This window comes from Apis cerana, linkage group LG14, assembly GCF_029169275.1.
Source record: "Apis cerana isolate GH-2021 linkage group LG14, AcerK_1.0, whole genome shotgun sequence".
Classification (NCBI taxonomy): domain Eukaryota; kingdom Metazoa; phylum Arthropoda; class Insecta; order Hymenoptera; family Apidae; genus Apis; species Apis cerana.
Window position 1 is genome coordinate 1,648,704 of NC_083865.1, and position 15,287 is coordinate 1,663,990.

The 15,287-nt window shown below is 16.9% G+C and overlaps 2 long non-coding RNA genes across 2 annotated transcripts in view; one reads left to right on the plus strand and one right to left on the minus strand.

The window, feature by feature from the left end:
- Positions 1-12,642, minus strand: part of LOC133667325 (uncharacterized) — a 68,599-nt gene extending 55,957 nt beyond the window's left edge. Inside the window, exon 1 of the long non-coding RNA XR_009832712.1 lies at positions 12,505-12,642. This is a non-coding gene — a long non-coding RNA (uncharacterized LOC133667325). The remainder of the gene's footprint in view (positions 1-12,504) is intronic.
- A 376-nt stretch (positions 12,643-13,018) lies between these two features.
- LOC108004480 (uncharacterized) overlaps positions 13,019-15,287 on the plus strand; it is a 30,739-nt gene continuing 28,470 nt past the window's right edge. Inside the window, exon 1 of the long non-coding RNA XR_009832713.1 lies at positions 13,019-13,136. This is a non-coding gene — a long non-coding RNA (uncharacterized LOC108004480). The remainder of the gene's footprint in view (positions 13,137-15,287) is intronic.

The following is a 15,287-nucleotide window of genomic DNA, read 5'->3' on the forward strand; positions in this document are numbered from 1 at the left end:
GAAGTCGTCCACTAGAATTAGTCCCTCTAGAATTAAGTTATGTGCCGCAGCAATGAGATAGATCAGAAGTGATATTTCTGGTCTATATATATTATTATTATTATAAGAGAGAAATTTTTGATAATAATAAAATATATAAATTTATTTTCTATATAAAAATATAAAAGATGAGATCAGAGATTTTATTAAGAAAAAAATCTTCTGGAATCCATACAGAGCTTCTTTCTGAAGAAATGAAAAATTATCTGTTAATGTTAAGACAATGATGTTAAGACATCAAAGATCCTTATCGAAGAAAGACAAGGAAAAATCTGATAGTAAAATTATTAATAAACATACTTGCGTTTGTATATAAACATTCTTTGAAGGCAACTATAAAAGGCTGAATGATTATGAGAATCATTAATCGCACACCGATCAATATCTAAAACAAAGTAATGGATCAAGAAAGTACAAAAAACAGAGCAAATAGCAAGAAAAAATAATGACACACATGCTCAAGTCATTACAGAAATCCTCTTGGATTAATTATATTAACGGGGACATGTGTTTGGACTAGATAATTCAATTTCAGAACGTAAAGTGATTATAATTGGTTGCTATGCTTAGAAGAGGATATAAAAACCAAAGAAATTTGATTATCTTTGAGAGATTTTAAGAGATTAAACATCATATGAAAATATAATTACAGCCAGAAAGATATTAACGACGAAACATTTATTTATGCTGAATCTAGGCTAAAATCATTGTAAAATTGCCCGTTGCAATTAGATTGTGTGCCTGGAGTTAGACTATGTTACAGTGGTGCATCAATAAGATAGAATATACAATTGTAATATTTCTAGTCACAAGAATGTAATACGAATATAACATTTTTCTATAATAGCGACAGATATATAGACTAATAAATTATATAATAAATCATTTCTGCTTATCCGCAAAAACAAAAAGAGAAAATAAATCTGAAATAACAAAAGTCTGCAATAGGGAAAGACTATAGCTATGTTGCACAAAAAGAGATCAAAAAATATTTTGCAAAGCATACATGTTATTAAAAATATTTATATTCTCCTTTACTTACTATGCTTCTTAATAAAACTGCATAATAACTACAAACTGTATAAATGCAGTTTTTCTTTTTAAAAAAATATATTTAAAAAAACAAGGAACATTAATGAAATTTGGCAAAAAGATAATGTTTTAAAAATTTGAATTATTTTTGGAAAGAATTCAAAAAATTTAATTAAAAAGGTCCAATTCTTACGTTTGATGGATATGCAAATCAACAAAGATTTAAAGTTATTCTATTTGCAAAACAACATCGTGTGTTACATATATTAAAATTTCCACCATATATAAAAGATAATCTTTAAAATAATATATAACCAAATAGTTTCTGGATGCAGAAATATTATTTAAATTAGCCGATTTAATCTATATTGCTTTCATCTACTATCTAAATGAGGTTGACTTTTTAATTCTAATTGTAGTCTTTTAATCGTGTAGATTCGCATTTTATTCCATTTAAATGTTTGCAATAATCAAAATTTGTATTATAATCTTTTTATCTTCTCATTTTTTTAAATTCCAGAACTCATCATTATTACTCAATTCACATGTTACATACGTACTCAATATCAATTTCTCGTGTTAATATTTTTGAGTAAATATATCTTCTAATTTTATAAATTATTAAAAATATCGATCTTGCAAGAGATATTTCACAAATAAAGATAAAAAAAAAAAGAAAAACAAATGCAATAATTTGAAATTCTAATTTTTATCAGCATTTTAGAAAAAAAGAATTTAGGAAAAAACAAAAAAATAATAATTGATAATTGAAAATAGAATCAAGAGAAACTGAAAAAGCAAAGGATATAAAAAAAATCGAATAAAAATTATGAAAAAGGAAAAGAAAAAATGCACTAAAGAGGAAATTAGATTTCGATGAACAAATGCATCATTTGCAAAAAAATCCTTTAACGAAGATTGATTATAATATATCAAATATATAGAAATATATATATATATATAGAAAAAATGAATTCACATAAAATGTGATACATAAAAATCAAGAAGATCAACATCAATCAGTTTATTTGTAAAATTTATAAATATGCCTAAATTTTTTTAATTAAAAACTTTTATACATCAACTTTTAAGCATCATTCATTAACATTAATTATATTAAATCAATTAAATAGATTGGACAATTTTTCTCTGGAATTTATATCTTGAAACAATCATCAATCTAATGGTTCTCAAAAATCATTAATTAATTCTTAAATATTGAATTGATATTAGAATTATCATATAGCGTGCTTTAGAATAGTCATAAACTGGACGAAGCATGACAACTGTCAATCCTCAAAAAGATTGAATCAATGAATTTCAATAAGAACATACTTATTTTTTATTAAGATTAATCACGTTTTGCTTGATTAAAAATAAACTTCTTATCGAATCAGTCATGAATCATTTATTCAATTCAAATCAATATAATAGTAATGCAAATGAAGGGTATAACAAAAGAGAAAAAGAGAAAAACAATGTTCTAATGAAGTATTCTTCGTTGCACCAAAAACATCGAATATGGAGACGATTGTTCAATATAATAAAAATAATTCTTCAATATAACGCATATAACTAAGAAGTATATTCAACCAAGTAAGACTTATCAAACCAGTTTTGTTTATCACCAGCAACGACAGAAAGATTCTGATATATCAGTGTCTAATATCTCTTGACATTAAAACAAAATATTTTCGTAATAAAGTGTCAATTGCTAGTAGCTAAAAGAAAAAAAAACTTCGACGAGAGTAAAAAATGACTATATTTCGTGACAAGTCAATCAAGAATCAGTCTACCTTTTCATTGAGGAGAAAATTAAAAAAAAAATCCGTCAAAAATAAATTAAGGACCTTAATATTTGAGATCATTAAAAAATTTATAAATAGCTCGAATTAAGAACTATAAGAAGAAGTAATATTATTAAAGTATTGACTGTAAAGTAAAATACTGAAATATTTTCGAGGAATCACGGACCATTCATCTTTTTAGAAATGGCAACGAAGAATGTTAACATCAAGACATATATAAATTCATATCTATAAACAACTATAAAAAACAATATTTGAAAATTCATTTAAAAAAAAAGCTCTTCGAGATCCATATCTTCTCCGGAAAAATCAGATCATCACCTCTTAAATTGATGTCAAGACAAGTGTTTATCAAAGAAGAAAAAAAAGGAAAAATCCGATTATAAAATCAATAAACATACTAATATTTGTAAGTGAATATTTTTTTCAGGAAGACAGCCATAAAACAGCCATCAGGCAAAGCATCAATAAAAATAAAATTAGAAAGAAATAGATAATATTAAAATTAATTAAAAATACAATTTTTAATTAAATTATAACCTAATTAATATTGGTTTATTTAAATTGTTTTCAAATAATTTGATTCGATGAAAAAGTGTTCAAAATATAAAAATATTTATCACTTATATAAAAAAATAAAAAGTTATTTATAATTTGTTATTATTTCTGTTATATTTAACAAATTATACTTTATATTCTTTTTTAAAATCAATCTCAACTGATTTAATGAATAAATGATTTAATCCAAACATGTGGCCATTGCAATATCTATATTTTTCATTAAAAATGAAAATAATGGAATATTATCAAATTTAATTTATCATAATATTAGAACTCATGCATTCTAAATTACTTGAATAGTGTTTCTATTTATCTAAAATAACAAAAATATAATGTTGCGATTATTTTTGTTAAAAATCGAACTAAGAATCGAAAACTAAAATCAATCGTGAATTATATGTAAAAGAAAAAATTTAAAATGATTTTCTTTACAATATATTTTAAATTTATTAAAAGGAAAGAGCTAAGGAGAGAGCTAATCAATAAATTTATTATAAACTGACTTAAATATATTGCATAATTCAGTTTAATTAAAGAATGTTTGAATATAATTTAAATATAAAATCTAAATGTAAGAACATTGGGATTGATAAAGAATATTGGAACATGATAAATTTTTTTTTTCGAGAATAAAATGAAATTATAATTATGAATAAAAAAGAGTGCGAAAAAGCTAGCATTTGTTATTTTTATGTTGCATTGCAATATATTATTTCACCATTTTAAAACATTTTTTAGAACTTTTATCAGAGATAATTTTATTTTAAATATAAATATATAATTTATAACATATAATTTTTGTTTAATTTATTTTGATTTCATATCATAAAATACTTTTAAAATATATTTATATTTTATAAAATATAAAAAACTTTATATTATATAAAAAATTATATGTTATATAAAAAACTTTAGCACATTTGATAATAAATTCTGAAATGAAATTGTTAATTTATATTTATTATATTTTGATTTTCTTTATAATGTGAAATTGTATCTTTTGCATTATATTTTAATTATTTTTAATAATTAATTTAAAATAAAAAAAAATTAAATTTAATTGAATTATTGAAATTATTTTGCTAATGGCAAAAAGTTTCAATAAATTACTAAAAATATTCGATTAACAAAAGAAACTTTGAAAACAATTTAGCTAGAAATTTAATTTTTCTCGTTTTCTATCAAAAAATATTTTCAGAAATTTATTCTAAATTGAATGATATAATTTTTGATTTCAATGATAAATAAATGTGCCATTGAAATTATATATTAATTTAATTTATATCAAGTCATGATATTTTAAAATACGAGTAAAATAATTATATATAAAAAAACATATTTTTTAACATATTTAATTATATTTAATTAACGTTATTTCTCGAACGTATTTGATGAAACTTTATAGTCGATTTTTTGAAAATATTTTATATCATTCTATTAAATTGTCATTCTAAGTTTTAATTTATTTTTGCTTAAAAAAGTATTATTCTCTTTCGGTAAATGCCACATTTTATACTTAATTTACAAAATTTATAAAAATTTATAATTAAATATTTATAATTAAATTTATAAAAATATATCATATCCATTTTTAATTTAATTATATGTAATGATTTATTCTAATTTCATTGTTATTTTTCCTAATTAATTTAGTTATTTATGAAATTATCTTATTATTTGTTAATAAGAAACATTACTTTTTATTTGGCATTTTCATTTTATTTTCTAAATTGTATTTAATATAATTTAGAAATTAAATAGAATTTGTCAATTCTTCATCGAGCTGAATTACGATATTAATTAAATTAAATTATCTATTTATAAAATTTTATTTTATATATATGTGATAATTATGTTATATTTAATTTATTTAAATCAATTATATCAAATTAATATTAACCAATAATATTCATTATTTAAATGAAAAAACTGATAATAGAATATGAAATATATTATAAGGATTAACATTTTAATATTTTAATAAAAAAAATTTTAATAAAAAAATTTTTTGGTTTTAATTAACTTTGAATGCTACGAATATACAATATTATAATGATTTTTTAATTAAAATTTATAAAGTAGGAAAAAATAAAAATAGTAATTGTTATATACTTACATATCAAATATTATAAATCAAATATAAATCAATAAATATAAATCAAATATTATAAATTACCAATATTTATCAGGGATATATTTACAAGAATTATGTTCAAGAATCAATTATGAACAATATTTCTAATAATGTTTATCTTTGTCATCCTGTAAAAATAATATAAAAAAAATTTTATAATATGTTTATAATAATAATTTAATAATATATCAATAATACAATAATAATTTAATAAATTGAATATATTTTATTTTAATTAAATATAATATATATTATATGAAAAATATTTTGATAAAGTTTGTATTTCAAGTATTATTTTTTATTTTTCTATTTCTGCTTTCTATTCTTTCAATTCTCATAAAATGTTATTGAATTATTTTGCATCAAATCATATATCATTTTTAATTTCTATTTTTTTACATTATTTACAATTTCTTTAAGTTTTATTTAGAAGTAAAATATAATTCTCAACATAGTTCGCAACATAATTCTTTGTAATTATCTTAATATGAATGTATACAATTATCTTTTTTAAAAAAAATTAACGAATTTAAAATGAAAAAATCTAAAATATTCATAACAAAATTTGCATTTTCTCCTAAAAGAAAACAAAAGATACAGATAAAATATAGAATTCAATTAATTTTAATTTGTTTTCTTTTTAAATAATTATATAAATATAATTTGTAATATAATTCATAATATTCTAACATTAATATGTCAAAATAATATATTAAACGATATTAAAAGATATAAAAAACAATATGAATGTCGATTGTAACAATATGGATAATAATGCTTATTATTAATAAAAAATTTATAATATGTTAAATTGCTTAAAAAAATATATTGAATATAATATTTAATTTGATATATTAAAAAAAATTACTATTTTAATTATTTTAATTTAAGTTGTTAAATCGTATATTCTTCAATATTAAATTTTGTTATTATTTAATTTATTATTTATTAAAATTATGTTATATTTATTAAAAAACTATGCATTAAATAAATAAAAGTTTTCTAATAACTATTAATTAATAAAAAGTCAATCAATTTAATTAAATTATACAAATATATATTATATAAATTATAATAAACTAATATCTAATATATATAACAGATTTCTTTTCTCAAAAAATTCACTTTAGAAACAAGACGAATATTTTTTTAAAATCCAAAAATATATGCTTAAAATAAAATATGAACATAAAAAATCAATGTTAGTATCTATATTTGCAATCACGCATCGTTGTGAATCACTTTATAAATTAATCACATTCGATTAATTTATAAAATTTAAATATTACATCAAAATTAATACATTTGAAAGTATATTAATAATGCAATTACTATGAATATTTTAAAAATCAATATTTTAATTAACTTTTTAATTAACTTTAATTAACTCTTTAATTAAACTCTTAAATCTTTTATGTACTATTATAAATTAATAATTTATTTTTATATATATACATATATTTTTAATACATATACATGTTATTAAAAATATTATTAATCATAATATTAATTTCTAATAAATGAAAAAGATTGTATATATTATTAGCAATAAAACTTCATCGTCTTTATATTTTCGTTCTTTATTATAAAACATACTTATACTTGTTTAAACAAAAAATAAATAATTAAAATAAATAAATATAATTCCTTATTTAAATTATTACTTTTTGTATGCAAATTTACCTTATGATGGCAAATTTTGCATGCACTGCAATGATATTTAATAATTTATAATAACAAACACTTTCTTAATATTTTCATTTATAATTTTACAGTAAAACTTTCTTACCACCACATAATTATGGTTGAGAAAATACGAATCAATTTATGTTACTATCATTATAGTTATTATTATACGTGAAAAGCATCACTAAGCAATAATCATTAAGCAACTGTATTAGCGGCTATAAGATAGAAAAATAACATAAATATGTACATATGTAAATAAAAAAATATACAATTGTGATAAACAAATAATATAAAGTTAATAAAACTAGAATCTTTAAATATTATAAATCCAATATAAACCAAATTTAATCGGACAAATTTATCATTTCCTTTTTGATTCAAATTCAGATAAAATACAAAATTTTATAAGAAACATTTTACTATTTTAAAATCATTTCCAACGTAAATAATAATATAAAATAAAATTAATATTTATTTCTAATACTTTTTCTTTTATTAGTATTTTATTACTTTTTTTTATTAATAGTTTTATTAATATTAATAGTTTTGTATATATTATATGTACTTATGTAATTCTATATATTTTATATTTTCTAATAATTGATAAAATGAATTTCTTTCTAATTTTTTTTTATCTTATATTGCTATAAATATTTGTATAATAATTTTTAATATCTATTCATAAAAAATATAAACATGATATCTTGAATTGAAATAAAATTTTCAAACATATTTCTATAAATTTGCAAATAAATTAAAATTCTATAGAGAATTTTTATGGAAATTACAATATCGAAAAAATGATAATACATTGTTTTTCGAAATTAAATAGCTTATTCAAATTTTACACATATATCTATATCTCTTCTTTATAATTAATTATATTATTTAAAAACTTTAATCTTTTTTTTTACATATTTTATTTATTTTTAAAAAAAATGTAATAATATATATCTGAAAAATTAGATTAAGGTTTTGTTGTTTATGATAATTTTTTTATATATTGTCGTTTGTTAAATTTGAATCCGATTATAAAAATTCACTATCACATTAAATTTAGGAAATAAATGGATATTGATAAAAAATATCGACTTTTGCTATACTTATGAAAATATTCTAAAGAAAACAAAAATTTTTTTCATTGTTTTTATCAATTACATCTATGTACTATATAGTACTATCTTTTTCTTGTAAAATCAAATTTAATTTATTATCATAGATTTTTCTTTATTGAAATATATCGCTATAAAATTATTGTATTTTTAACTTACAGATTATAAAAAGAGAAAATTTGTGAAAATTCTGATTTATTTTTTTCAAGTAGAAAACTAGTAAAAATGTATACTTTTGTTCACATATCAAGATAAGTATTTTTTAATAAGTTTTTATGCGTTAAAAATAAAATAAATTTAAAGTTACATAACTTAATAAAAAAAAATCCTATATAATAAATTCAATTGCATACGATAAAAATAGTATTATACGATTGAATTAACAAAAATAAGTGTTGAATTAAAAAAGAATTATTTCTTTGGAAAAATTTCGTAAATATAGCAAAAATCGTTATTTTGTATTTATTTATCTCTAAATCCAAAACAATAAAAGATTTTTACTAAAGATTTCTAAAGAATTCAATATATAAAATATGTAAGAAATCATTTTCTCTCAATGATAAAAATTCATTGATTTATTTTCAGATGATTTTTCGTGATATCATTTTGTCCCATTCATTTTCTATATAATAAGTAAAATTTATGGGACAAAATTAATTGATTTTTAAATATTATTTACCTTTTCACTATATTATTAAGAAAGAAATATTTTATATGACAAAATTTTGATAAATTCTATCAAGAAACACATAAAATCAGAACATATTATTCATTTGTTCATTATTCATTATTCATTATTCATTATTTTGTCCATTTCATATATTTAAATTCAAAATAAAAATAAATAAATAAATAAATAAATTCATATTAAATGCGAAATATAACATAGAAATAAAGAGGTCGACGGTTAAATCTAAATATACCAAGCGAAGAACAAACTAACATGTTTATGTTTATGATAAATATACTATAAATATATGTAAATAAATTATTGTATGGATATGTATAAAAGGGCAGAATTCAATGTAATAACAACAATTTTTTTTATAAACTAATCTTGAAAACTAAGAGAATCTAACGACTATATATATTCTATGCTAGATATTATACGTATAATATATTATATGTATAGTAAAAAAAATATAGGTTCAATAAAAAAAATTTGAAATTGAGCTTCACAATCTTTGCAAAATCAAATATATGATATAATCTATTCTCATTAACATCCTATAATTTCCATTTTCTATTTTTTTCACTTTTCAATACACTTATATTATACACTCTAATTGAAGAAATTATACTCTTATATATTTATAATATGATACTCTTTATGTATTAAAATATTCTTTATTGAAAATAAATTATAAGAAATTAAATATTTTTTTTATTCATTCTTTTCTTTAATAAAATTTTATTATTTCTATTATATTATTATATTTATTATAAAAATAGAATGAATAAAATTTTAGTGAATAATTTATTATTCACTAAAATTTTATATATTTATATATAATAAAACTCTAACAAAATGGCTAAGTTTTTAAATAATTAAAAAAATATATACATATTTTTAACTTCATAATTTATATTTCAAAGTTCATATTTTTAAATTATTCAAGATTTTTCTATAATTAAAAGAATTCAAATTAAAGTATATACATAAAGCAGAATCTATATTTTTAATGAAAGATTAATACTCTACAAAAGATACATACGTTTACGAAAAATTTTAAGCAGAAAAATCAAAAATAATCATAACTGAATTTAATTTATTAAATTAATAAAATTTTTTAAATTTTTAACTAATTTTTTTTTAATTTATGTCAAATTTTAATTCACTAAGTATAATAATTGTTTATGAGTTTTCATTAAAAAAAATTAAAAATTAAAAATTAAAATTAAAAAAAATCAGATAAAAAAAAAGATTATAAAAAAAAATTATATAATGCTTTGATATATTACATGTGATATATTATTTTATATTACGAAAAAATATAAGTAGACAAAATATAAAATAAATTAAAAATTAAAAATAATAGTAATAGAATTAAGTTCTAAAATAATAATATAATAATTTGATTGTAAGAAAATTACAATCTATATACAATCTTATAAGTTAAGGATGATAAAGAATAAAATAAAATAAAGTATTTCAATATTTGTAAAATTTATATAAAAAAAAAAAATATTCTTTATACTGTGCACTTATATATACATATGTATATACATATATATATATATATATAAAGATAAAAATTCAAAATATTATTAATAAACAAATATGCAAGAATTATCATAAAATTATATAAAGATCATAAATACAAATCTTTATTAAAATAATTAAAAATTTAAATCTTATTAAAATGGAAGTATAAAGTATAAAGTTCATAATACAAAGTTTATACAAGTTCATAATATCCAAACTTTTGATTTCAATATAATAATATAAAATGTTTTTGATAAAACATTAATAAAACAATGGAACAATATATATAAAAAAATAATAAAAATTGTTAACAAAAAATAAGAGATATTATATTATATAAATTTGAAGAAATCAAATCAAATAAAATTAGATAAGATAATTTATAAAATATTAATTATAATAAAATTATTTTATATAGTATGACTTAATTAACTTAATGACCTATTTAGTATAAATAATATCATAATGTTATAACTTATTCAAATTCATATTTTTATTATTTTTTTTTAATTTCAGCAAATATCATTTTTTTAAAATAACAAATAATTTTTTTTAATATTTTCTAACTTTTCATATTTTTATTAATTCGTAGAGAAAAGTGAATAAATGATAAAAATAAGTGCACATTACAAATAATTTTCAAATTATTGACATATTTTTTTTATAAATTTAATTTATATATTATAAAGATGTACAATATTTAAATATATATTTAAATATATGTGTAAATGTATATAATTTTTGTAAAACTTCATTAATTATTTTCATTGTCTGTTCACTTAATTTTATTTTTGATATTTTATGAAATATTTTATAAATTAATAATTTTTTATTATATTATATATCTTATTTAATAACTATAAAACTATTTTCATGTTTCTTTCTTTTTAATGAAAGAAATTTAATATATGATAACATTAATATGATTATTTAAAAAATATAATATATGTAAATAAAATACATATATGAAATATTCTAATAAATATTAATCTATATATTACATATATTTTGTATCACTTTTCTTCCAAAAAAATAATAAAAATTAATATATATTTTCTAAATGATATTTTAATTATTTTAAATTATTAATTAAATTAGTATTATAATAGTATAAAATTTTGCTAAATTAAACTATACATTATAACTTTATTATTCTATTATAAAAGTATTGATTTGATTGATATGAAGTTGATATAAATTAATAATATTCTTAATAATATTCTTCATTAGTTTGTAATTAAAAAAAAAGATCTAATAACTTTCATTTATAATCAAAAAATGTTTAGAAAAAAAAACATGTAAAACTAAAGTTACTTTTGTAATAAATTTTTTATTTATTTCTTTTATTTTGTAAAAATTATACAAAATTTTACATTTAATTTTTAAACATGTAAAATTTTAATATTTATTGCAGATAAAAAATTTAAATTGTGATAAAATTAATTTTAAAGTTAATTAATAGTAATTATTATTGATAATAATCCATTTTAATTTTCATTTTAAAAAATTATTATTAAAAATTTATATTTAATTATATAAATTAAATTATTAGAAATAATTTATCATATGATATTTTTCTATAATAAAATTTATATATATATATATGTAAAATAAAAAAAAATATATTAAAAAAACCTCTTTGTTATAAGATAAGGTTATATATATATTAATAATGTAAATAATAAAAATTATAGAAAAGATATTATTAAAAGTTACATGCAAAATTAACTTTATAAAAATATATAAAGAAAATATCAAAATACATTTAATTCAATAAATTATTGTTTTCAATGATATACATATACATATATGTATATTTTTTCAATAATATTCTTTATAATATAATATAATAATATAATAATAATGGTATAGTAATAATTGTAATAATTGTAAATATAATATAATTAAAATTATTTAACTTACCATTTATATATGAATAATTAGATTATATTGCTTCATTGATTTTATTAAATTTGATTTGATTAATAGTTATTCCGATTTTCATACATATATTTATTGCTTTTACTTTAATATATTTGTTCCATCTACTCTTTATTATAAAAGTTTAAATTAGATAAAAATAAAATCAAACGTGCATTTTCTGTAGATGTTACTCTATCACATGAAGAACTAATAATGTTAGGGACGGCATAGAGGCAAGGGGAATACCTCCCTCCATTATTCATCAACACTCGATGCTATATAACCTTACCTTTCGGGCAATATATATACTTAATTTTATAAATGTATTGAATTTTTCAAAATCAACCAATCAGATTCATTTATCTTGCGAATGTTAATTTACCGGCTTTATGATCAAACAATTTAAATACATCGTTACTTTCCTATATTACAGATATTTCGAAGTATCCTTCTTGAAAGTAGATTACTGGTCTACTAGATCATCAATAATACATTTTAAAAATATTTTGCATTTATTAATATTTATTTAATACTAAAATCTGCATTTATCAACTCTCTGAAATCATTAATAATATTTTTTTTCATCGATATTTATTTCGCCAATATCAAGTTATATCATTATTATATTTACGGTAAGTTTTATTTATCATATTTCTTTTTTTAAAAAAAAATAGATAACTAAAATATAGAACAGAAAATATTAAAATAGTATTAAATCATTTTTTTTACACATTATTATATCATTAATTTAATAACTTATTTCTACTTCTAAATTATTCTATTTTTTAATTCTAAATGAATAAAAATAAAATAAATTATTTCATTAACTATATATGTATAATTCTATATGTATTTATATTAATATATATTTATATATATATTTAGGAGATAAGATAATTTAAAATAAGGAATCGCATTTCCTTTACAACTTTCTCCGCTACAATATATTCATATTTATTGAATTATTAAATCATATATAAATTTTTGTTAATTATGGAATAATATAGATATATATATCTATATTTATATATAAAACCTAAATTAAATATTTCACATATGCTTTCAGTATTGTTTATACTTATTAAATTAAAATATTGGTTGTTTTTAACAAAATTAAAGAAAATCTTGTATATTTTTCTTTCTATTGTTAAAAAAGTCAAGGTTATAATGTATATAATTAAGATAATTCAAATAAATTTAACAGAATTTTATCTCATAATAATAATAAAAAAATTTAATTAAATTAGATTATGATTCTATATTAAATATAATATTAATATAATAAATATAATATAATATAATATAATGTAATATAATATAATATAATATAATGTAATATAATATAATATAATGTAATATAATATAATATAATGTAATATAATGATATAATATAATGTAATATAATATAATATAATATAATATAATATTAATAATAAATTAAATACAATATAAAAATATTATATTTACAATTGAAATTATTTCTTATATTTTTTTTATTTAAGTGATCATTTTCATGTTTTTATTTTAGAAATAAAACAAATTATTTGTATTTTTAACTTGGAAATTTTTAACTTTGATAATATTTGTTTTATAACAAAAATATTTCCAATTTTTTGTGAATTTCTATCTATAAATCAGTTTGAATTCTATCATCATATATAAATTGTATTTTATAAATTATAATAATATCATATCTTTTTTAAAAAAAAACTATAAAAAATTTTGAGATTTCACTCTTAATTTATTAATTATTTTATTATATTATTCTATAATTGTTTGATACTTTGAATTTGATAACTTGAATAAAATTCATTGTTATTTTATTTGGGCTTTTGAAAACAAATATTTGATTATGTATATATTGATATATGTATGTGTCATTATGAGTATGTGTCATAAAAAGCATTTTTATTAATAGCATAACATATAACATAAAACATAACATATAAATAATATTATAAAACATATAAATATAATATATAAATAATTCTATAAAATATATAAACATATAATATATAAAATATATAAATATAATATATAAATTTTTTAAATATAAATTATTATTTATTATCATTATTATTAATATTATATACAAAAAATGAACATAAACAAATATTTTATATGATCTAAGTTACTTCAAATAATTTTTTGAAGTTATGAATATTTCTTTTTTTGTAATAAGAAACAACAATATAAATTTGATATAATTTTTATTAATAATAGTTTTTATTTGATTTTTGCATGTGTGTGTATGTGTGTGTGTGTAACGAATGATTGTTAAATAAGTTTTTCTTTACTTTTAAAATTTACAGTTTTATTATAAAAATCGTAGGTTACTCATTTTTATTAGTCTAATTTATATTTCTATCATATTTATTTTTGACTAATTTTTTTTTTGCTCATATTCCATTTTGAACTTAATTCTTAAATTTTTTATATTTTTTTTTTATACTTGTCAAATTTTCTTTTTTATCTGTTATATTCTTCTATTTTTTTTTAATATTTATTAGATCTTCTTCTTCATCCATTATTTTTTTTAAATATTTCAGTTTCGATAATTTTAAGTAGTTAGTAGATAATCACATAATGTGATGTTCAAAAATGCAAAAATATAAAAAACTCAAATTAAAACTGCAAATTAAATGCAATTTATAATGCTATTATTTATTTGTCATAAAAATTTGCTCTACAACATGATTCTAATATTATTTTTTTAAGAAAAAAATGTGCAAGAAAGAAATTAGTCTTTAGAAATTATTTTCATATGAAGATTGAATGTTAAT